The sequence below is a fragment of the Syngnathus scovelli genome, chromosome 14 (assembly GCF_024217435.2).
Source record: "Syngnathus scovelli strain Florida chromosome 14, RoL_Ssco_1.2, whole genome shotgun sequence".
Taxonomy (NCBI): domain Eukaryota; kingdom Metazoa; phylum Chordata; class Actinopteri; order Syngnathiformes; family Syngnathidae; genus Syngnathus; species Syngnathus scovelli.
Genome location: NC_090860.1, coordinates 1,302,394 through 1,324,740, shown reverse-complemented (window position 1 = coordinate 1,324,740; position 22,347 = coordinate 1,302,394). Strand labels below are relative to the sequence as shown.

The window sequence follows — 22,347 nt, the reverse complement described above, 5'->3', positions numbered from 1 at the left end:
TTCTTGTTCTCTTAGTTTACAGCTTTTAGTTGGAAAGCTGTTCTTTAGTCAGAAGGTACCTTAAACAGCATTCAGCCAACCATTGGATCACACGGTTTTAGTGGTTCTCCTCATAGAGCCCAAACGAACCAGTGGCACACACACCTATAGATGGATATTTGAAACATGCGCCCATGGGTGTCCAACCAAGCCAATCATTCACACACACATAAAAGATTTCTGATGGCTACTTGTGGGGCCCTCCGCATGGATCGAAAGTTGTCTTGGTTATTCCAACCAAGCCAATCATTCACACACACATAATAACAGATTTCTGATGGCTACTTGTGGGGCCCTCCGTATGGATCTAAAGTTGTCTTGGTTATTCCAACCAAGCCAATCATTCACACACACATAATAACAGATTTCTGATAGCTACTTGTGGGGCCCTCCGTATGGATCAAAGGTTGTCTCATGTTTTTAGATCATATTTTGGTTATGGACATTATGGAGGCTGATTATATTACAGCTATAGTTCCACACATCCTCAACAGTTAAACGGCTAAAGTGTCATGCTCAAGGATGCTCCACTACATCCATAAAGATGCTGTTATAGGACCTGATTAGACATCCAGAACTGACTGGAACACTTTAGTTAGAAAAGCTTGTTTGGTTTTGGGGACTAACTTCACATGATTTAACTATACAGGTCTTGAGTCTGTCATTTGTGGTGTCTGTATGATGTTGGTAAGTTATTTGTGGTTTTAATTCCAGGTGACAGGCTCTCAGGCTCCTGTTGATGGTGCGCTGCCTGAATCAGCCAGAACTTGGCAGGACTCTGACCCTGATGATAACATCAAACAAGATGCCAGCCAACAGGTAACATTCAGTTAGACTTTGTTGTAAGAAATAAACTTTGTAGACCTTTTCTTGTTCTCTTAGTTTACAGCTTTTAGTTGGAAAGCTGTTCTTTAGTCAGAAGGTACCTTAAACAGCATTCAGCCAACCATTGGATCACACGGTTTTAGTGGTTCTCCTCATAGAGCCCAAACGAACCAGTGGCACACACACCTATAGATGGATTGTTGAAACATGCGCCCATGGGTGTCCAACCAAGCCAATCATTCACACACACATAACAGATTTGTGATGGCTACTTGTGGGGCCCTCCGTATGGATCTAAAGTTGTCTTGGTTATTCCAACCAAGCCAATCATTCACACTCACATAATAACAGATTTCTGATGGCTACTTGTGGGGCCCTCCGTATGGATCGAAGGTTGTCTCATGTTTTTAGATCATATTTTGGTTATGGACATTATGGAGGCTGATTATATTACAGCTATAGTTCCACACATCCTCAACAGCTAAACGGCTAAAGTGTCATGCTGAAGGATGCTCCACTACATCCATAAAGATGCTGTTATAGGACCTGATTAGACATCCAGAACTGACTGGAACACTTTAGTTAGAAAAGCTTGTTTGGTTTCGGGGACTAACTTCACATGATTTAACTATACAGGTCTTGAGTCTGTCATTTGTGGTGTCTGTATGATGTTGGTAAGTTATTTGTGGTTTTAATTCCAGGTGACAGGCTCTCAGGCTCCTGTTGATGGTGCGCTGCCTGAACCAGCCAGAACTTGGCAGGACTCTGACCCTGATGATAACATCAAACAAGATGCCAGCCAACGGGTAACATTCAGTGCGACTTTGTTGTAAGAAATAAACTTTGTAGACCTTTTCTTGTTCTCTTAGTTTACAGCTTTTAGTTGGAAAGCTGTTCTTTAGTCAGAAGGTACCTTAAACAGCATTCAGCCAACCATTGGATCACACGGTTTTAGTGGTTCTCCTCATAGAGCCCAAACGAACCAGTGGCACACACACCTATAGATGGATTGTTGAAACATGCGCCCATGGGTGTCCAACCAAGCCAATCATTCACACACACATAACAGATTTCTGATGGCTACTTGTGGGGCCCTCCGTATGGATCTAAGGTTGTCATGGTTATTCCAACCAAGCCAATCATTCACACACACATAACAGATTTCTGAAATATGGTTTCTTGTGGCTTCTTTGTTGTAAATTTTGGAGCCTTTTCCATGTTTTATATGTAAAATTTCCTGTGATATAAGGTTTTGGCATATTTCAGAGGATGTGTACAGCACCGGTCGTCTACCAGTTAAGATATTGGACAGAAATTTTAATTATTTTGAGCAAAGAAATTCTAGTCTTTATATTAATACAGCATATAAGAGTAGCTTGCAGAAACTAACAACACATTTCTTTTAATTCCCTCCATAGAGCTATCAATTATCAAAGGAGTTTCTCAAAGTGGACTACTCAGACAGTGATGATACTGACAATGATTCCCAAAAGGACTGCTCTGTACCTCTGCAAATCAATCTGCTCAAAACAAGAGTATATTAAATTTGACCAAGCATTCTTATACAGGTGCAGTTAATTTTTGTTTTAGAATATTGCTATACTGTGTTTTTTTTCTGTACTTAAAAATCATCATTTCAGATGGGCTGATCCCAGAAGTGATAGAAGTGACCTCTTGTACCTCCGCATCTCGTGGCCCAAGTAATGAAAAGTCTGCCAAAAAGGGAGGTGAGTTTAGAGTAATCCTTTTCAATATATAACTTTATCACAGTTGCTTTTAAATTGCCCAATTGTTACTACTGTATCAGTATCTAATTATCCTCACATATGCTGCTTACTAAGATTTAGATGACCCAAGCAAGATATATTAAACACCACTTGACTTTTTTTCTTAGACATGTAAGGTCTAAACTTTTGAATTTTGTCATAAAATGAAAATTGACCCATCCTTTCTCATGTGAGTTACAGGTCATTGCTAACCTTGATTATATGTGAGATGTTTGTTTACATCTATTTTTAAATAGAGGTAATGTATACATGACACATTTACCTCAAAAGAGAGAAAGAAAAATTGCTCTAGATTAACCTATTAGTGAATATGCAAATTCACACATTGTCACACCAAGGCAGATACCATTCTTATACAGCTTGCATTTAATTTTTTACACATTATATATTTCCAAATTTACTTTTATCATCTTTGTTTGTCCATGTGTAGCACGTTATCAAAGCAAATTCCCCATACATGTAAAACACTGTCTGAAAAAAGTTTTTCTCTGATTTTTATTTTTTATTTTCCCTGATTTTGCAACAACTTGTATCTGTTCTTAATGGTTTTGTCAGAGAAATGGTGCATCCCAATGTGCTGCCATGGTGGAGTTTGACTGCCTGTGCAACCTCTGTAGGGTCCAGGAATTGCTTCATCTACCAGCAGTGACATTCTGGTCAAATGCAAAACTGCTTAAAAGTAATCAAGAAAATGAGAGACCTCTTTCCCCCACCACCAAAACTGGGGGCATTCTAATGTTACCCTTTTGTGCATCTATTTTTAATTTTGTTAATATCAAAACAGCTGACACTGAAGACCACCTAGCAACTTAAATGACCGGATTAATATCTCAGATATTAACTGATTTACTTATGTCTATTGTAGGCTCATCACTGTTGACAAAGATAGTTGACGTTATAAAATATCTCATTTGAATTATATTGTCGGATAATTGTACATAAAGTGAATGTATTCTTTATGCAATTTTGTTCTAATTAAGTTGTAAACTAAAAAGTGCTCTTCCTATGCCCTTAGGTAACGGAAAAGTTGTGAAAAGAAGCTGGACCCCAGAGGAATGTGCTGCAGTAAATAAACATTCAAGGAAGTATATATTGACAAATCAGGTTCCTGGTAAGCTTGACTGCGAGAGATGCATTGCTGCAGAACCACAAGCACCGAGCTGTTAAGTACTTTGTCAAAAAGAGAATAACCACCATGAGGAGAAAATATGAGTGAAACAGCTTCCCTTAACAGAGATAGAAACACATGGCTGGTCCTGTTTCACCATTTGTTCACTATTTGTTTGTGATTTTTTTTATGCTCCACTTCTCCTGTTCGTAAATGTTAGATTAAATAAGTTCCTTTATTCATTGGCTACATTTGTAATGTGTCCATTTAAAATTTTGACTCGACAATTATTACTTGTAAATCCTGTGTACTTTATAGTTAGCTAAAATGCAGAATTTAAATATTTTAAAATGTACCAATATGACTGAACAAATTGAAGAATATTAAGACTGTGACCAAGGAAAATGGACCAGAATCTGAATAAAGACTTCAGAATGTATTTTAGAATGCACATTTCAATGTATATCTAGTATATTTAGCCAGATGAAAGTATTAATAACACTAACAAAATTTTTAGGTTTTCTCAAATGATTAAGTCCACACAAATGCATGTTTGGGTTAGATTAGGGTTGGGGTTGAACTTGATAGATCCTCTTTATAAAGGCAGACCTAACAAGTCTTAAATCTTAACAGCAAGCTCCATAACTGGCTAAAAAAATAATGTGTGTATAGGTAGACCTCTTAAGGTTGAAATATTAAAAGCGATCCCCATAACTGACTAAAAATCTCATGTGTGTAAAGGTGGACCCCGCAAAGCCGGAATGTTAGAAACAGGCCCCAGATATGACTGAAAAACTGACATGAAAAAAAAAGTTTCAAATTGTGTTTATTGAAAGTGATTTTTAGTAACAAGATTTTTTTTGGGAGTTGCCTGATTTTTTTCATAGTTCTTGGACCACTAGAAAGGGTGGACCCCAGAACTCGGTAAATTAAGTTGGGTCCTGCAGAGGGAGGTTAACAAGGATGTGTGTGTGTGTGTGTGTGTGTGTGTGTGTGTGTGTGTGTGTGTGTGTGTTCACAACCTGTGTGGGTGCGAGCGTGTGAGGACAAAGAAGGCATGGATAAGACAATCTCTTTTAAACCAGGAGGCAATAAATGGGAACGCCCCTGTCATAAATAGTTTTTGGTTAAAGGGAATCATTAGGAAGTGTTCAAACTCTTCCCGCAAACATTCCTATTTGCCAGTTAAATGGGCACTACAATTGACTACGAGAGTTGCAAACAACAGATGAAGAGCAGTCCTTGGCAGATTATATGATCAGGACGCTCAAACTGTGTCAAAGACAAATTTACTGCCGCTTGATCTTTCCTCCTCACAGGTCGACAACCCCATCAATCCAGGAGACTGGGTCTACATCGAGGTCATTAAAGGAAGGAACTGGGCCAGCCACGACGGGAGGGACCATTCCAAGTCTTGCTGACTACACATGTTGCACCCAAGGTTGCAGGACCCACAAATGCATTAACGACAACTGCTCTCCAGGAGGAAACTGGATGGGAGCTTTGGACATCACCGCTGTGTGCCAGGATGAGAGAGCCGTTTTGAAGGTGTAAGGGCTCTACAACCAACATGGCTACACCATTGAACGGAACATACTTCATACAGAATGGCTGGTGGCTTTGTGGTCACAAGGTTTATCCGATGCTGCCCGCCAACTGGACAGGAGTGTGTGCACCAGTGTGGGTGACAGACCACACCTACAGGATACGACACCATTTGTTGACAGGAGCACGTAACTCTACTGGACGTCGACGCAGAGCAGTTGCAACCTTTGACCCTCATGACCCTGTCTGGGGTGCGAACGTTCCGGAGGACCATAAAGTATGGTCTGCCGGAGACAAAGTTGTCCTTGCGCTCTTCCCTCAGATTGGGGTTGGGAAACTATCGCTCTTCATCGAGACACTGAACTATCGTTTTCAATCCTTTGTGAATCTCTCACTGCAAGTCAACGATGGACAAAATAGAGAGATTCAGGCTATTAGACTGATGGTCTTGCAAAACAGGATGGTTCTGGACTTGTTGACGGCAGCACAAGGTGGTGTGTGCCACATCATTGGGACTTCCTGTTGCACATACATACCTGGAGAAAATGACACCCACATAAACGACGCCATGAATTCGCTGAAGAACTTACAGCAGGCCATGTCTAAAGACAAGGTCCCACTTCAGTTTGATTTCTTTTCATGGCTATTCTCTGGCAACTGGTGGCAACTGCTGTTGAAATTGCTGTCTCCTGTGCTTGTTGTGCTGATGGTGTTGTGCTTGTTTACGACCTGCGTTATCCCATGTTTGAAGTCTGCTGTGTCGAAGTTTGTGTCCTCTACTGTAGCCCAGGTTCATATACAACTCCTTAGAGATGACGGATGTGATGACGATGATGAAACATGGATTGCGTAGGTGCTGTTCTGTTGAGCATGTTTTACAGAAACTTGTTGATTTGACCATCGAAAATGCTTCACAAGTGATGGATACAATGATGTACTGTTTCTGTGTTTTTCTTTTTTATTTTCATTGATAGCATTCTGGTCGCCTGTGGCAACGGGGCCGTGTAAGAATTTTACTGCTAATAACATCTGGCCAGCAGGTTTTTCGCTTACACAATAAGTTTGAGGTAATGCCTCATCTTCACTGGAAAGTGTTCCTATCATTGTTTGTTATTTTTATTTTTCCTATTCTTCTTTCTTCATTATACATATATATATATGTTTTTCTTTCTTACTTTTCTTTGTTGTTTGGGGTGTCATAATCATATGATAAAACAGGAGGGAGATGTTAGGGTTTTCCAGGTTATCTTGATCCTATGATTATGTTGGAATGTAACCTGTAATAATTAAACTCGCCTGTGTTGTCTTAACAAAAGTAGTAGAACAAAGTGACTAGCTGCAGAGGAAGCAATCAAAGTTGTTTAGTTCACACAACATCGTGAAGGACCCCCTGCTGTGCTTTGATCAGCCAGGGGCTTCGGCCATTTGTCTACTCTGACCCCCACTCTCACCCCCACTCTGTTCCTCCTAATAAATATGCCCTTGCAGGAAGGAGACCTTTCAGATTTCATTCCTGTAGCGAGTGATCTCTCCACCTGCAGGTGTCTAAAAGAACTTGCCTTGTCTCTGTGTGGTTCTTGCAAAATAAGTTGGAGTGAGCAAATCTCTAACAGTAATCATGACACAAACATTCTTATTCTGTAGAAAATGTATGTAGTTGTGAATATATTAAAAATACTGAATATCAGAATGGCGCAAAATTGCATCATAGCAAGCGACACAGCACAGGCGAGTTGTAAACAAACAGGTGTTTGAGTGACGGGCCATGGATTCTAAAGGCAAAAAGAGAAAGATTGCTGATAAGAACAGAGGGTTTAAGAAAGAATGGACTCAACCATTTGCTTTCATTGCCAATGCTGAAGGTTTGCCTGAATGTTTGATTTGCAATGAGAAGTTGTCAAATATGACAAAAAGAGCAATTTGGAGTGACATTTTCAGCTAAAGCATGCTAAATTTGCTTCTGATCACCCAGTTGGAACTGAGAGGAACGGTGCAATTTGAGGAACGAAAAAACTGTTTCAAGAAGAGGATTGCATCTCCAAACTCTACTACTGCTGCAAGTTTTGTTGCAGCCCGGTAGATAATAAAGCGCGGAATGTCATGCGGTCACGTTTATTTTCCGGATTTCTGTCTTGTCGGTGTCGTAACTTCACTTCCTGTTTTATTTTGTCATCCCTTCGGTTTCAGTTCGTGGTCCCTTCCTCTGTTTCTGTTGTCTTGTATTCCCTGATCCCGATTGTGTGCACCTGTGTGGTTGACGCTAATTGTCAGCACCTGTGTCCCAGCCCTTTTGTGTGTATTTAGTCCGTGTCTTCCCCTTGTCTTGTGCCAGTGTGTCTTGCCTCGTCCCGACCACCAGCGATTCCTTGCCGTCCTAAGTCCTAGTAAGATTCCTCTTTTCTGTCTCGCCACAGAGCGACGCTTTTTGTTAGTGCCTTGTTCTCCCTAGCTCTTTTTGTCTCGCCCGAGTGCGACACCTTTTGTTTGGATTTTTGCCGAGTGTTTCCCTCACAAGAGGCGCTTTGAGTTGTCTTTTTGGTCATCTTATTTTGGAATAAATCAGTGCAAAGAAAGACTCTGCATCCGAGTCCTCCGCCTTGTTCCATGCCTGACACGGAAAACCATTCACCGATGGCGAGTACATGAAGGATTCATTCGTTAAAATATCAGAGTCCCTATTTTTGGACTTTAAAAACAAAACCAACATCATTCCGAAAATTAAAGACATGCCTCTCTCTGCAAAATCAGTGAATAAAATGGTAATTTGAATGGTAAACAATATTACCAATCAGCAAATCAAGGACATCAATTCAGCTCCAGCTTTCACAATTGCCTGTGATGAGTCGTGTGACGTGACCGATATCGAACAGACACCTCTGCTATGCAGGTACGTTGGACATCCTCCAACAGAAGCTCATCCAGCTCGCGGTGCCTGCCTCCACCTGTCAGTGGATCACCAGCTTCCTGACCAACAGGAGACAGCGTGTGAGGCTGGGGAGCATCACATCTGACACCCTGACCACCAATACTGGAGCCCCTCAGGGGTGCGTCCTCTCCCCACTGCTCTTCTCCCTCTACACCAACGATTTCTCCGCAAGTGACTCTTCTGTGAAGCTCCTGAAGTATGCAGACGACACCACTCTCATCGGACTGATCCAGAACGGTGATGAGACTGCGTACAGACAGGAGTTGGAGCGGCTGGTCCACTGGTGCAGCCAAAACCACCTGGACCTGAACCCGCTCAAGACCGTGGAGATGACAGTGGACTACAGGTGAGGCCCTTCACCACTTTCACCCCTCACTATCCACAGTAATACTATTCTCTCATCAGACACCTTCAAGTTCCTGGGAACCACAATCTCTCGGGACCTGAAATGGACCGGCCACATAGACTCTGTCCGGAAGAAGGCCCAGCAGAGGCTGTACTTCCTGAGACAGCTCAAGAAGTTCAACCTGCCGCGGGAGCTGCTGAAAACCTTCTACACTGCCATCATCCAGTCTGTCCTCTGCACCTCCATCACTGTCTGGTTTGGATCGGCCTACAAACAAGACAAGCACAGACTGCAGCGGACAATAAGGACTGCAGAAAAGATAATTGGAATCAACCTCCCATCTATCCGAGACTTGTACCTGTCCAGGACCAGGAAACGTGCAAGTAACATCTCAACAGACCCTTCGCACCCAGGTTGCAGCCTGTTTGAACTACTCCCCTCCGGATGCCGTTATAGAGCTCTGTACACTAAAACCAGCAGACACAGAGACAGCTTCTTCCCCCAGGCTGTCGCTCTGATGAACTCACACCACTCTTAGAGTCTCAGAGTCATTACTGTGCAATAACATCCCGCTTTCCACACCTTTTTGTCTACACTGTTTGTAGTATGTGTCCTCTCTGCATCCATTGCAGCCTGGTCATCCTAGAAGAGGGACCCTCCCATCTGTGGTCTCTTCTCAAGGTTTCTCATTTCCCCTAGCTGGAGTTTTGAGTTTTTCCTTGCCCTCTTGGGAGTTTAAGATCAGTTTAGGATCAGGGGATGTTTGAGAATATCTTTCATTTTTCACATGTCCTGAGTGTTGTTGTTAGTCACCTAAATGTTGAACAGAGGCTGTGATTTACCGAAGTCAAATTCCTTGTTTGGCACGCTCAAACATGGCGAATAAAAAACTCTTGAATCTTGAATCTTGAAGAAGAAATTGATACCACTAAAAGGCCAAACACGGGGGGAGGACATCTGCGAGGCTGTGCTGCAGTGTTTAAATGACAGCGATACACACTGGCCATCTGATTTCAGACCCTACAGACGGCACACCAAGTTTGAGAGGGTCGCAAAAGTTTGTGACCTTACGACAGAAAGCATTGGATCGAAATTTGTTTGCATTCCATTGCATAGTGCACCAAGAGGCGCTGTGTGCGTAAACATTCCCACCAGATTGTATGGAGGTAATGAACCTTGTCATCCAAATTGTGAAGAAAACAATCGCAAAAGCATTAAACCACCACCAGTTCCGTGAATTGCTAGATGAAGTTGAGAGCGAATATGCCGATCTCCTGCTGCTCAACAAAGTCTGCTGGGTATCCAGAGGCAACGTCTTGCGTCGCTTTGTTGCTTTGTATTTGTAGCCTACTTAATTATTTTAATAGTAGGCATACAGGTCATGTATTGACAGTCTATATTGCCTTATAAAAAGTTTTTAGATTTTTGCCGCTCTAGACAGGTATGTTTTTTTTTGGGGGGGGGGGGGTCAACATGGCTTTTTGAACATTTTGGGTTGCCGACCATTGGCCTAACACGTGAACGATCCCCAGTTTGAGACTGGGTGGAAAAAGCTTCTTCTACTATTTCTTGTCATTGTTGGTTCCTATGCAAAGTCCATGACACATTAAAACGATTTTGCGCTGCAATTATGTTGTGGTACCTGATTTAAGACTGGGTGAAAATTGGCTTCTTTCACTAATTCAGATGGAACCATGCTGAGTCTGATACATTCCATTTGGTAGTTCTTAGCCGTGTCTAAATTCAAAGTCAAAAGTCAAAGTCTGCTTTATTGTCAATTTCTTCACATGTCAAGACACACAAAGAGATCGAAATTACGTTCCCACTATCCCACGGTGACAAGACATAGTACACAATATACATACAAGTAAACAATGAATAAATAAGAGTGATGCTGTCATGTGTCGTCCTGGTCACTTCCTGTTTTATTGTGTAATTTTCCTCTCGTTCCAGTCGGTGTGTCCTTCCCCTGTGCGTCCGGTCACGTGACTCCCTGATTCCAAGTGTGTGCACCTGCGCCAATGACCAACTGTCTTCACTTGTGTTCCCCTCCTGTGTCCATATAACCCGCGCCTTTCCCTGTGTCCAGTGCCAGTGCGTCTTGCCTTGCTCAGAACACTAGCGATCACGAAACCCTCGAGTTCCACGTAGAAGCCTTCTTTGAACGACTTTGATCACCTATGTTAACTTGGTTACATAGTTATCTTCGTTATAGTCTTTCCCTCGGTTCGAGGCGCTTTGATTTCCCCTTTTTCTCTCTCGGTTCGAGGCGCCTTAGTTTCCCCCTTTTTTCCCTCATATTGAGGCGCTTTTTGTTACTACTGCCATTGGAGAAAATAAACACATCTTTGGACTTTGGAAACTCTGCATTCGAGTCCTTTCCCTGCTCCGCGCCTGACAGATGAATAAATAATAAATAAGCAAATACGGCTGGTAAGATTATTGGTGCTTCGCTACCCTCCCTGAAGGACATTTACACCTCCCATGTCGCCCGCAAGGCAACCTCGATTGCCAGAGATGTGAGTCACCCGGCTCACTCTTTGTTTGACCTTCTGCCCTCTGGGAAGAGGTACAGGAGCCTGCGCTCCCGCACCACCAGATTCGCCAACAGCTTCTTTCTCCAGGCTGTTAGGGCCCTGAACTCGCTACCCCCTTCTGCGTAGCGTGCGGCACTGTTGCGCTATTTTCGGGAATGTCTGCTGTACGCGCACTTGCTCCTTTTTTTTCTGCTCCTCCTACTTATTTATTTATTTATTTATTTATTTATTGTTGTGTTATTTATTCATTATTTATTCAGCACGCTTTTGTTATACTTGTTTACTTGTTTGTCTGTTGTGAGCCATGTCTTGTCACCGTGGGATAGGGGGGAACGAAATTTCGGTTTCTTTGTGTGTCTTTGGCATGTGGAGAAATTGACAATAAAGCTGACTTTGACTTTGAAATAAATACGAGGAGCAAAAATGGAGCAAGTGTGCATACAGCAGACAGTCAGAATATAGCGCAAAAATACAGGACGCTACGCAGAAGGGGGGAGAGAGTTCATTCCTGTAGCGAGTGATCTCTCCACCTGCAGGTGTCTAAAAGAACTTGCCTTGTCTCTGTGTGGTTCTTGCAAAATAAGTTGGAGTGAGCAAATCTCTAACAGTAATCATGACACAAACATTCTTATTCTGTAGAAAATGTATGTAGTTGTGAATATATTAAAAATACTGAATATCAGAATGGCGCAAAATTGCATCATAGCAAGCGACACAGCACAGGCGAGTTGTAAACAAACAGGTGTTTGAGTGACGGGCCATGGATTCTAAAGGCAAAAAGAGAAAGATTGCTGATAAGAACAGAGGGTTTAAGAAAGAATGGACTCAACCATTTGCTTTCATTGCCAATGCTGAAGGTTTGCCTGAATGTTTGATTTGCAATGAGAAGTTGTCAAATATGACAAAAAGAGCAATTTGGAGTGACATTTTCAGCTAAAGCATGCTAAATTTGCTTCTGATCACCCAGTTGGAACTGAGAGGAACGGTGCAATTTGAGGAACGAAAAAACTGTTTCAAGAAGAGGATTGCATCTCCAAACTCTACTACTGCTGCAAGTTTTGTTGCAGCCCGGTAGATAATAAAGCGCGGAATGTCATGCGGTCACGTTTATTTTCCGGATTTCTGTCTTGTCGGTGTCGTAACTTCACTTCCTGTTTTATTTTGTCATCCCTTCGGTTTCAGTTCGTGGTCCCTTCCTCTGTTTCTGTTGTCTTGTATTCCCTGATCCCGATTGTGTGCACCTGTGTGGTTGACGCTAATTGTCAGCACCTGTGTCCCAGCCCTTTTGTGTGTATTTAGTCCGTGTCTTCCCCTTGTCTTGTGCCAGTGTGTCTTGCCTCGTCCCGACCACCAGCGATTCCTTGCCGTCCTAAGTCCTAGTAAGATTCCTCTTTTCTGTCTCGCCACAGAGCGACGCTTTTTGTTAGTGCCTTGTTCTCCCTAGCTCTTTTTGTCTCGCCCGAGTGCGACACCTTTTGTTTGGATTTTTGCCGAGTGTTTCCCTCACAAGAGGCGCTTTGAGTTGTCTTTTTGGTCATCTTATTTTGGAATAAATCAGTGCAAAGAAAGACTCTGCATCCGAGTCCTCCGCCTTGTTCCATGCCTGACACGGAAAACCATTCACCGATGGCGAGTACATGAAGGATTCATTCGTTAAAATATCAGAGTCCCTATTTTTGGACTTTAAAAACAAAACCAACATCATTCCGAAAATTAAAGACATGCCTCTCTCTGCAAAATCAGTGAATAAAATGGTAATTTGAATGGTAAACAATATTACCAATCAGCAAATCAAGGACATCAATTCAGCTCCAGCTTTCACAATTGCCTGTGATGAGTCGTGTGACGTGACCGATATCGAACAGACACCTCTGCTATGCAGGTACGTTGGACATCCTCCAACAGAAGCTCATCCAGCTCGCGGTGCCTGCCTCCACCTGTCAGTGGATCACCAGCTTCCTGACCAACAGGAGACAGCGTGTGAGGCTGGGGAGCATCACATCTGACACCCTGACCACCAATACTGGAGCCCCTCAGGGGTGCGTCCTCTCCCCACTGCTCTTCTCCCTCTACACCAACGATTTCTCCGCAAGTGACTCTTCTGTGAAGCTCCTGAAGTATGCAGACGACACCACTCTCATCGGACTGATCCAGAACGGTGATGAGACTGCGTACAGACAGGAGTTGGAGCGGCTGGTCCACTGGTGCAGCCAAAACCACCTGGACCTGAACCCGCTCAAGACCGTGGAGATGACAGTGGACTACAGGTGAGGCCCTTCACCACTTTCACCCCTCACTATCCACAGTAATACTATTCTCTCATCAGACACCTTCAAGTTCCTGGGAACCACAATCTCTCGGGACCTGAAATGGACCGGCCACATAGACTCTGTCCGGAAGAAGGCCCAGCAGAGGCTGTACTTCCTGAGACAGCTCAAGAAGTTCAACCTGCCGCGGGAGCTGCTGAAAACCTTCTACACTGCCATCATCCAGTCTGTCCTCTGCACCTCCATCACTGTCTGGTTTGGATCGGCCTACAAACAAGACAAGCACAGACTGCAGCGGACAATAAGGACTGCAGAAAAGATAATTGGAATCAACCTCCCATCTATCCGAGACTTGTACCTGTCCAGGACCAGGAAACGTGCAAGTAACATCTCAACAGACCCTTCGCACCCAGGTTGCAGCCTGTTTGAACTACTCCCCTCCGGATGCCGTTATAGAGCTCTGTACACTAAAACCAGCAGACACAGAGACAGCTTCTTCCCCCAGGCTGTCGCTCTGATGAACTCACACCACTCTTAGAGTCTCAGAGTCATTACTGTGCAATAACATCCCGCTTTCCACACCTTTTTGTCTACACTGTTTGTAGTATGTGTCCTCTCTGCATCCATTGCAGCCTGGTCATCCTAGAAGAGGGACCCTCCCATCTGTGGTCTCTTCTCAAGGTTTCTCATTTCCCCTAGCTGGAGTTTTGAGTTTTTCCTTGCCCTCTTGGGAGTTTAAGATCAGTTTAGGATCAGGGGATGTTTGAGAATATCTTTCATTTTTCACATGTCCTGAGTGTTGTTGTTAGTCACCTAAATGTTGAACAGAGGCTGTGATTTACCGAAGTCAAATTCCTTGTTTGGCACGCTCAAACATGGCGAATAAAAAACTCTTGAATCTTGAATCTTGAAGAAGAAATTGATACCACTAAAAGGCCAAACACGGGGGGAGGACATCTGCGAGGCTGTGCTGCAGTGTTTAAATGACAGCGATACACACTGGCCATCTGATTTCAGACCCTACAGACGGCACACCAAGTTTGAGAGGGTCGCAAAAGTTTGTGACCTTACGACAGAAAGCATTGGATCGAAATTTGTTTGCATTCCATTGCATAGTGCACCAAGAGGCGCTGTGTGCGTAAACATTCCCACCAGATTGTATGGAGGTAATGAACCTTGTCATCCAAATTGTGAAGAAAACAATCGCAAAAGCATTAAACCACCACCAGTTCCGTGAATTGCTAGATGAAGTTGAGAGCGAATATGCCGATCTCCTGCTGCTCAACAAAGTCTGCTGGGTATCCAGAGGCAACGTCTTGCGTCGCTTTGTTGCTTTGTATTTGTAGCCTACTTAATTATTTTAATAGTAGGCATACAGGTCATGTATTGACAGTCTATATTGCCTTATAAAAAGTTTTTAGATTTTTGCCGCTCTAGACAGGTATGTTTTTTTTTGGGGGGGGGGGGGGTCAACATGGCTTTTTGAACATTTTGGGTTGCCGACCATTGGCCTAACACGTGAACGATCCCCAGTTTGAGACTGGGTGGAAAAAGCTTCTTCTACTATTTCTTGTCATTGTTGGTTCCTATGCAAAGTCCATGACACATTAAAACGATTTTGCGCTGCAATTATGTTGTGGTACCTGATTTAAGACTGGGTGAAAATTGGCTTCTTTCACTAATTCAGATGGAACCATGCTGAGTCTGATACATTCCATTTGGTAGTTCTTAGCCGTGTCTAAATTCAAAGTCAAAAGTCAAAGTCTGCTTTATTGTCAATTTCTTCACATGTCAAGACACACAAAGAGATCGAAATTACGTTCCCACTATCCCACGGTGACAAGACATAGTACACAATATACATACAAGTAAACAATGAATAAATAAGAGTGATGCTGTCATGTGTCGTCCTGGTCACTTCCTGTTTTATTGTGTAATTTTCCTCTCGTTCCAGTCGGTGTGTCCTTCCCCTGTGCGTCCGGTCACGTGACTCCCTGATTCCAAGTGTGTGCACCTGCGCCAATGACCAACTGTCTTCACTTGTGTTCCCCTCCTGTGTCCATATAACCCGCGCCTTTCCCTGTGTCCAGTGCCAGTGCGTCTTGCCTTGCTCAGAACACTAGCGATCACGAAACCCTCGAGTTCCACGTAGAAGCCTTCTTTGAACGACTTTGATCACCTATGTTAACTTGGTTACATAGTTATCTTCGTTATAGTCTTTCCCTCGGTTCGAGGCGCTTTGATTTCCCCTTTTTCTCTCGGTTCGAGGCGCCTTAGTTTCCCCCTTTTTTCCCTCATATTGAGGCGCTTTTTGTTACTACTGCCATTGGAGAAAATAAACACATCTTTGGACTTTGGAAACTCTGCATTCGAGTCCTTTCCCTGCTCCGCGCCTGACAGATGAATAAATAATAAATAAGCAAATACGGCTGGTAAGATTATTGGTGCTTCGCTACCCTCCCTGAAGGACATTTACACCTCCCATGTCGCCCGCAAGGCAACCTCGATTGCCAGAGATGTGAGTCACCCGGCTCACTCTTTGTTTGACCTTCTGCCCTCTGGGAAGAGGTACAGGAGCCTGCGCTCCCGCACCACCAGATTCGCCAACAGCTTCTTTCTCCAGGCTGTTAGGGCCCTGAACTCGCTACCCCCTTCTGCGTAGCGTGCGGCACTGTTGCGCTATTTTCGGGAATGTCTGCTGTACGCGCACTTGCTCCTTTTTTTTCTGCTCCTCCTACTTATTTATTTATTTATTTATTTATTTATTGTTGTGTTATTTATTCATTATTTATTCAGCACGCTTTTGTTATACTTGTTTACTTGTTTGTCTGTTGTGAGCCATGTCTTGTCACCGTGGGATAGGGGGGAACGAAATTTCGGTTTCTTTGTGTGTCTTTGGCATGTGGAGAAATTGACAATAAAGCTGACTTTGACTTTGAAATAAATACGAGGAGCAAAAATGGAGCAAGTGTGCATACAGCAGACAGTCAGAATATAGCGCAAAAATACAGGACGCTACGCAGAAGGGGGGAGAGAGTTCAGGATCCTAACGGCCTGAAGTATGAAGCTGTTGGTGAGACTGGTGGTGCGGGAGCGCAGGCTCTTGTACCTCTTCCCAGAGGGCAGAAGATCAAACAATGAGTGAACGGGGTGACTCACACCACTCACAATCGTGGTTGCCTTGCGGGTGAGATGGGAGGTGTAAATGTCCTTCAGGGAGGGGAATGAAGCACCATTAATCTTACCAGCCGTGTTCACTATGCGCTGCAGGGCCTTCATGTTGTATTCAGTGTAGTTACCACCCGAAACATCACGTGTCACACAAATGCAGCCTGTAAATGATGCGCATGTGACATTGGCCTGTCGAAAATGGCAGAGAACGGGAGACAGCTGTGTTTCAAAGTAGGCCTCATTCGATAGTTGAATCCGAGACCTCTCCTACCCTAAGCGAGAATCATGCCCCTCGACCAACGAGCCCTGTATCAAATTAGCTGACGCCGTTACATTCCGATTGGTAGCGAATATGACATTGACCTGAGGACTGCATTTCGGTGATTAACGAATTTTGATAAATATCATGGCGTGGGTTTTCTCCGGGCACTCCGGTTTCCTCCCACATTCCAAAAACATGCTTGGTAGGCCGATTGAAGACTCCAAATTGTCCCTAGGTGTGAGTGTGAGTGCGATTGGTTGTCTGTCTCTGTGTGCCCTGCGATTGGCTGGCAACCAGTTCAGGGTGTCCCCCGCCTACTGCCTGATGACGGCTGGGATAGGCTCCAGCACGCCCGCGACCCCCGTGGGGACTAAGCGGTTCAGAAAATGGATGGATGGATCATGGCCAGTTTGCGCGTATTCTTTCAGGGTCATAATTGTATGTCTACCGCTGCCTCGTGGCAGCCAGGCCTAAAAAAAGATGAAATAAAGTGGATATTAAAACATAGGTGGACGTAATGTCTGGAAGCTTGTGTTTAACAGAAGACTGTTTGGCAACAATGAACAATGGACAAATTCAGCAAGGTAATTTAATTAGGCCGTGACCCAGATTTGTTCCGGGGATGCTGCGGCCACAACGCTACACAATCATGCAATAGCATACAATGAGTTTAGGGTCTTTTTTTAGGATCTGCAGCCAGGACTCCCAGGCATACAATGAAAGAATGTTGATGTTAAAATGTTGGTGGAACTATCAGACTTCCAAAGACTTGAGATGAGACAACATTGGAAAAACTTGACAGTGTCCTTAAGTCACTTCAATGCATAAGTTTCAAGTGCACATAGCTAATGTTGACCAAAATGTGCCATATAAGGTAGCGAGGAATTGAAACTAGAATCTTCTGTTCCGTAGTCAGATGCATTATCCATTGTGTCCATTGCCCAGGAATAGGTTGTACCTTCCAAGCTTGTGTGTAATACTTTTGCAAACATGATTCAACCGGAGTTGCTGGGGCCGCAACGCAGAGTACTTATCACTATACGATCATGGCTTATATGCGGAAGCATAAAATGAGTTCAAAACCTTTAGGATCTTCAACCAGGACACCTAGGCAGACCATGAAAGAATGTTGATGTCAAAATGTTGGTGGAATTATCCAACTGCGCAGATCCGATAATCCCAAAGATTTGGGGTGAGACAACATTGAAAAAACGTTTTTCTTTGTTGACAGTGTCACTTCTTTTGTGGCTTACCTCTTCATCATTTCACATCTAAAGTATCGTATCATATTACCTTGCGGGTTATACCACACCGTACATACCATATCATGTCGCCCATACAACTCATGCATGAGATGCAGTGGCTGAGATATTCAGGCGATGTGTTGCTACCCGATTGTGGTCTCCACTCATCATTTCATATCACATCCTCGCCGGATTTTCAATATCTTCACATCGAAAGTATCTTGGCACAACGTACATAATGTGATGTGTCAACACAAATTGTCCAAGAAGAGGCGGCCGAGAGTTTAAGGTGATGGATTGATAATCCGCTGTGCTCTGCACGCATGGATTCCCATCCTCGTCGAAGGGTGGTTTTGAATCTGGAATCTGGCTTGTATTTGACTCTACATAGTAATATTTATATGCTCTTTGGCGGCTTGGTGGTACACTGGTTAGCACGTCCACTTCACAGTTAGGAAAGTGCGGGTTCGATTCCACCAACAGCTGTTGCATGTTGTTGATGATGTCTGTTGCTGGGTCAGGAAAACTAAGATGTGGAGTAACGGTTTGTTCTTTATTGGCAAGATCTTGGAATTGTTTAATGGCGGTCAATGCACACGGCACTTCAGCAGATGTAACAACATCCCCCATCTCCAGGTCAAGCTATTATACTGTCCGGAAAAGGCGGGAAAGCGTCACCTGACTATTTTGTATCTATGTTTATGAGAGTCACTGTCCTGTGTGTGTGTGTGTGTGTGTGTGTGTGTGTGTGTGTGTGTGTGTGTGTGTGTGTGTGTGTGTGTGTGTGTGTGTGTGTGTGTGTGTGCGTGCGCGCGCGCGCGCGCGTGCGTGCGCGCGTGTGTGTAAGTGTGAGTACGTGTGTGTGTGTCTATTCCATGGTGTAATGGTTAGCACTCTGGACTCTGAATCCAGTGATCCGAGTTTTAAGTTTCAGTGGTACCTCAAATAATTGGTCAAATAGTATTTGATAAAGTAATCACATGTTCTCCGAGTTACAATGTCAACTGGTGGAACTTACTTTAGATCTTGGATGGTTCGAAAGCTAATGCTCTTCTAGATTACCGTATAATGTTGGCATGGTGTGATTGTGAGCACTCTGAATCTAGCAATACAAGCTCAGGTCTTGGTGGAACTTACAATTTGTAGTCATTTGTCCATCCATCCATTTTCTGAACCGCTTAGTCCCCACGGGGGTCGCGGGCGTGCTGGAGCCTATCCCAGCCGTCATCGGGCAGTAGGCGGGGGACACCCTGAACCGGTTGCCAGCCAATCGCAGGGCACACAGAGACAAACAACCATTCGCACTCGCACTCACACCTAGGGACAATTTGGAGTGATCAATCGGCCTACCAAGCATGTTTTTGGGATGTGGGAGGAAACCGGAGTGCCCGGAGAAAACCCACGCGGGCTCGGGGAGAACATGCAAACTCCGCACAGGGAGGGCCGGAGGTGGAATCGAACCCGCACCCTCCTAACTGCGAGGCGGACGTGCTACCCAGTGCACCACCGAGCCGCCCTGTAGTCATTTGTCTGGAACAAAAATTTGGAAATTCCAATCCAGTACATTGTGTACAGCACTATGAGTGTGTAATCACTGCTTCCACTAATTTTGTCAGTTTAGTAAAATGAGCGCCTTAGAGAGTGTATTGTGCTTAGAAAAATGATGCCCCTCCTTCTGTCACTGCCAGGGTTCCATAGTGTAATGGTAAGTACTCTGGACACTGAATCCAGCATTCTGAGTTCAAGTCTTGGTGGGACCTCAAATATATTGTCATATAGCTGGGTAGAAATTGTGAAATGGTTGCTTGTGTGCTGCCCCATGAAAGCCTATGCTTCTATACACCTGAGGGTTCCTTGAACACTCAACTCTGAAACCAGTGATCCCAGCTCAAGTCTCGGTTGGACCTCAACCCTTTGGTCATATACGGTCATATGCAAAAGTTTCATTCGTATGCAAAATCAATTTCAAGATTTTCCTTTATAAATCATTGGCTGTTCAGATCAGCAATATCAGTTAAATATATCATATAACGGACAGAGAAAAAGATATTTGAAAAGTGAAATGAAGTTCATGGGAGTTACAGATTTGTCAAGAAGAATGGTCCAATATACCTTCAACCAGAATCCACACTCACATTAGAAGCAGCTATAGAAGCTTTAGGAAGTATCTAGAGCAGTGGTTCTTAACCTTGTTGGCGGTACCAAACCCCAGCAGTTTCATATGCGCATTCACCAAACCCCTCTTTAGTGATTTTTTTTTTTTTTTTCAAGACAGAGATGTTTTTACTGGTGCACAAAATGAGCCGTGCATAAACATCACCTTGTTCAAAGAATAAAACAAACACAATGCATGAATTCACAACAAATGACATACCAGCAAATCAGTGTGACTTCTGCTTTTGCCTTTGCGAGACCAGTTCAGATATGTGGATATATAAATCAAGTGTGTTCGGACCTCTGCAGTGGAGGCTCTGTCGAACCCCTGAAAACCACTCACCGAACCCCCAGAGTTTGACCGAACCCAGGTTAAGAACCACTGGTCTAGAGGCTGTTATTTCTGCAAAAGGAGGATCTACTAAATTTATGTACCTGCCTACCTTTGTTGAAATAATGATTGCACACTGTCTGCAAATCCAATAAACTTCTTTTCACTTCTCAAATATCACTGTCGCCATCCACCGTGTATGGATTCGGGCTAGCCCCCAAGATTAATTTGGGCTAGTTGATCAACAGCAATGTTTTAAAGAAGGGTTCGTCTGGGAGTTGAACCCAGGACCTCCCACACCCAAAGCGAGAATCATACCCTTAGACCAACGAACAAGAATGAGGGCTTGCGGACCATGTTACATTCCGTGTAACGTTGGCCTGTCAAACGCTCCACATAATGATAGACAACAGTGTTTGCAAGAGGAGCTTGTCCGGGAGCTAAACCCAGGCAATCATGCACCCAAAGCAAGAATCATGCAAGAATCATTCCCCTGTACCAATGAGCCCCATAGTCGACCAGCTGACCCCGTTACATTCCGATTGGTAGCCCATGTGACATGGACCTGAAGACTGAATGTCAGTGATTAATGGAATAAATGGAATCTGGTTGGCCTAATGCTCCTAATTCCCTAACTTCAAGCCCTAACGCTAACTCTAAAACCCTAATAATAACCAAACCCTAATAATTAACCCCTAACCTGCTAACTCGCTAACGGTAACCCCCTCACATTTAACCCTAACCTTCAATGCTCCCCCTAAAGGTAGTGCCCTCTAAACTTGAAGGCAGGCATATATGAACCAGACCAGCAGATTGTCCCATTTCAGTACTGTTTTAGAAACCTTTACAGATGGTTAAAATCCACATAATAGGTATATGCGCATATGTTCCATGAGCGTTCTCCTTTCTGTCCCCTCCCTTTCCTTTCTTCCGCCAAGCAGTGCATCTTGCCCCAACACAGGGCATGTTCCTCGTTAGCATCGTGAATAGTATCTCTGCTTGTTGCGTGAAAGACCGGGGTTCGCTTTTCAACCCAAGTGCGTTAACCTATGTTTGCAGCAGAGTTATTATATAGCTGCATTGGTTGTGCGTGCGTCTGAACTTGAGTGACCTGTAAGTTTTTCAAATTGAACTGAAACTTTCATCTGTAGCCACCTTCTACTAAATCAGTGGTCCCCAACCTCTTTTGTGCCACGGACCGGTTACGTGTCAGAAATATTTTCGTGGACCGGCCTTTATATAAATAAATAACACATTTATACACCGTATGTTTCGGACTATAAGTCGAGGTTTTTTTTCATACTTTGGGGGGGCGACTTTTACTCAGGAGCGACTTATATGTGAATTTTTTCACAAATTTTTACTTTATCATTAACACTTTACTTATTTACTAGTATAGTTGATCACTTCACGTTATTTTCACTTTTTAACCGCACGAGGGGGCACTATGGCTGTGGAATAATTGGAGCCTCACTGACAATGAGTTCCATTTACTGACTTCCGAAGTCGGGAGATTTAGTGATTTGGAGTTATACAGATTATTCGATAAACTTGTTATTTATTTTATAGTTATTTGATATGTAGTTTATTTAGAGTAGCAATGTGTATGTTGTTAGACTTCAGTAGTTTCCGATTTTTTAGGGAGGCCGTGAAGGAAGCAGGGCGTGGGGGGGGGGCGGAAAGAGCGATCCTGGGCGCTTGCGTGTGTTGGCTCACATGTTGAGCTCTTGATTTGTGAAATAAAGAGCCGGCCTGTTACCAAACCCATGTCTTGCCTGGTACTTCTGTAACGCTACGATATAGTT

At 43.7% G+C, this 22,347-nt stretch overlaps 1 long non-coding RNA gene across 2 annotated transcripts; it reads left to right on the top strand.

Annotated features, from left to right (window-relative positions):
* Positions 1 to 1,562: 1,562 nt before the first annotated feature.
* On the top strand, positions 1,563 to 4,198 carry LOC125980766 (uncharacterized). 2 transcript variants are annotated; one of them, XR_011088107.1, is made up of 3 exons: positions 1,563 to 1,670; positions 2,283 to 2,591; positions 3,667 to 4,198. It is a non-coding gene; the product is annotated as an uncharacterized lncRNA (long non-coding RNA). The 2 variants fall into 2 exon arrangements; XR_011088106.1 differs by having other exon boundaries at positions 1,575 to 1,693.
* Positions 4,199 to 22,347: the final 18,149 nt, after the last annotated feature.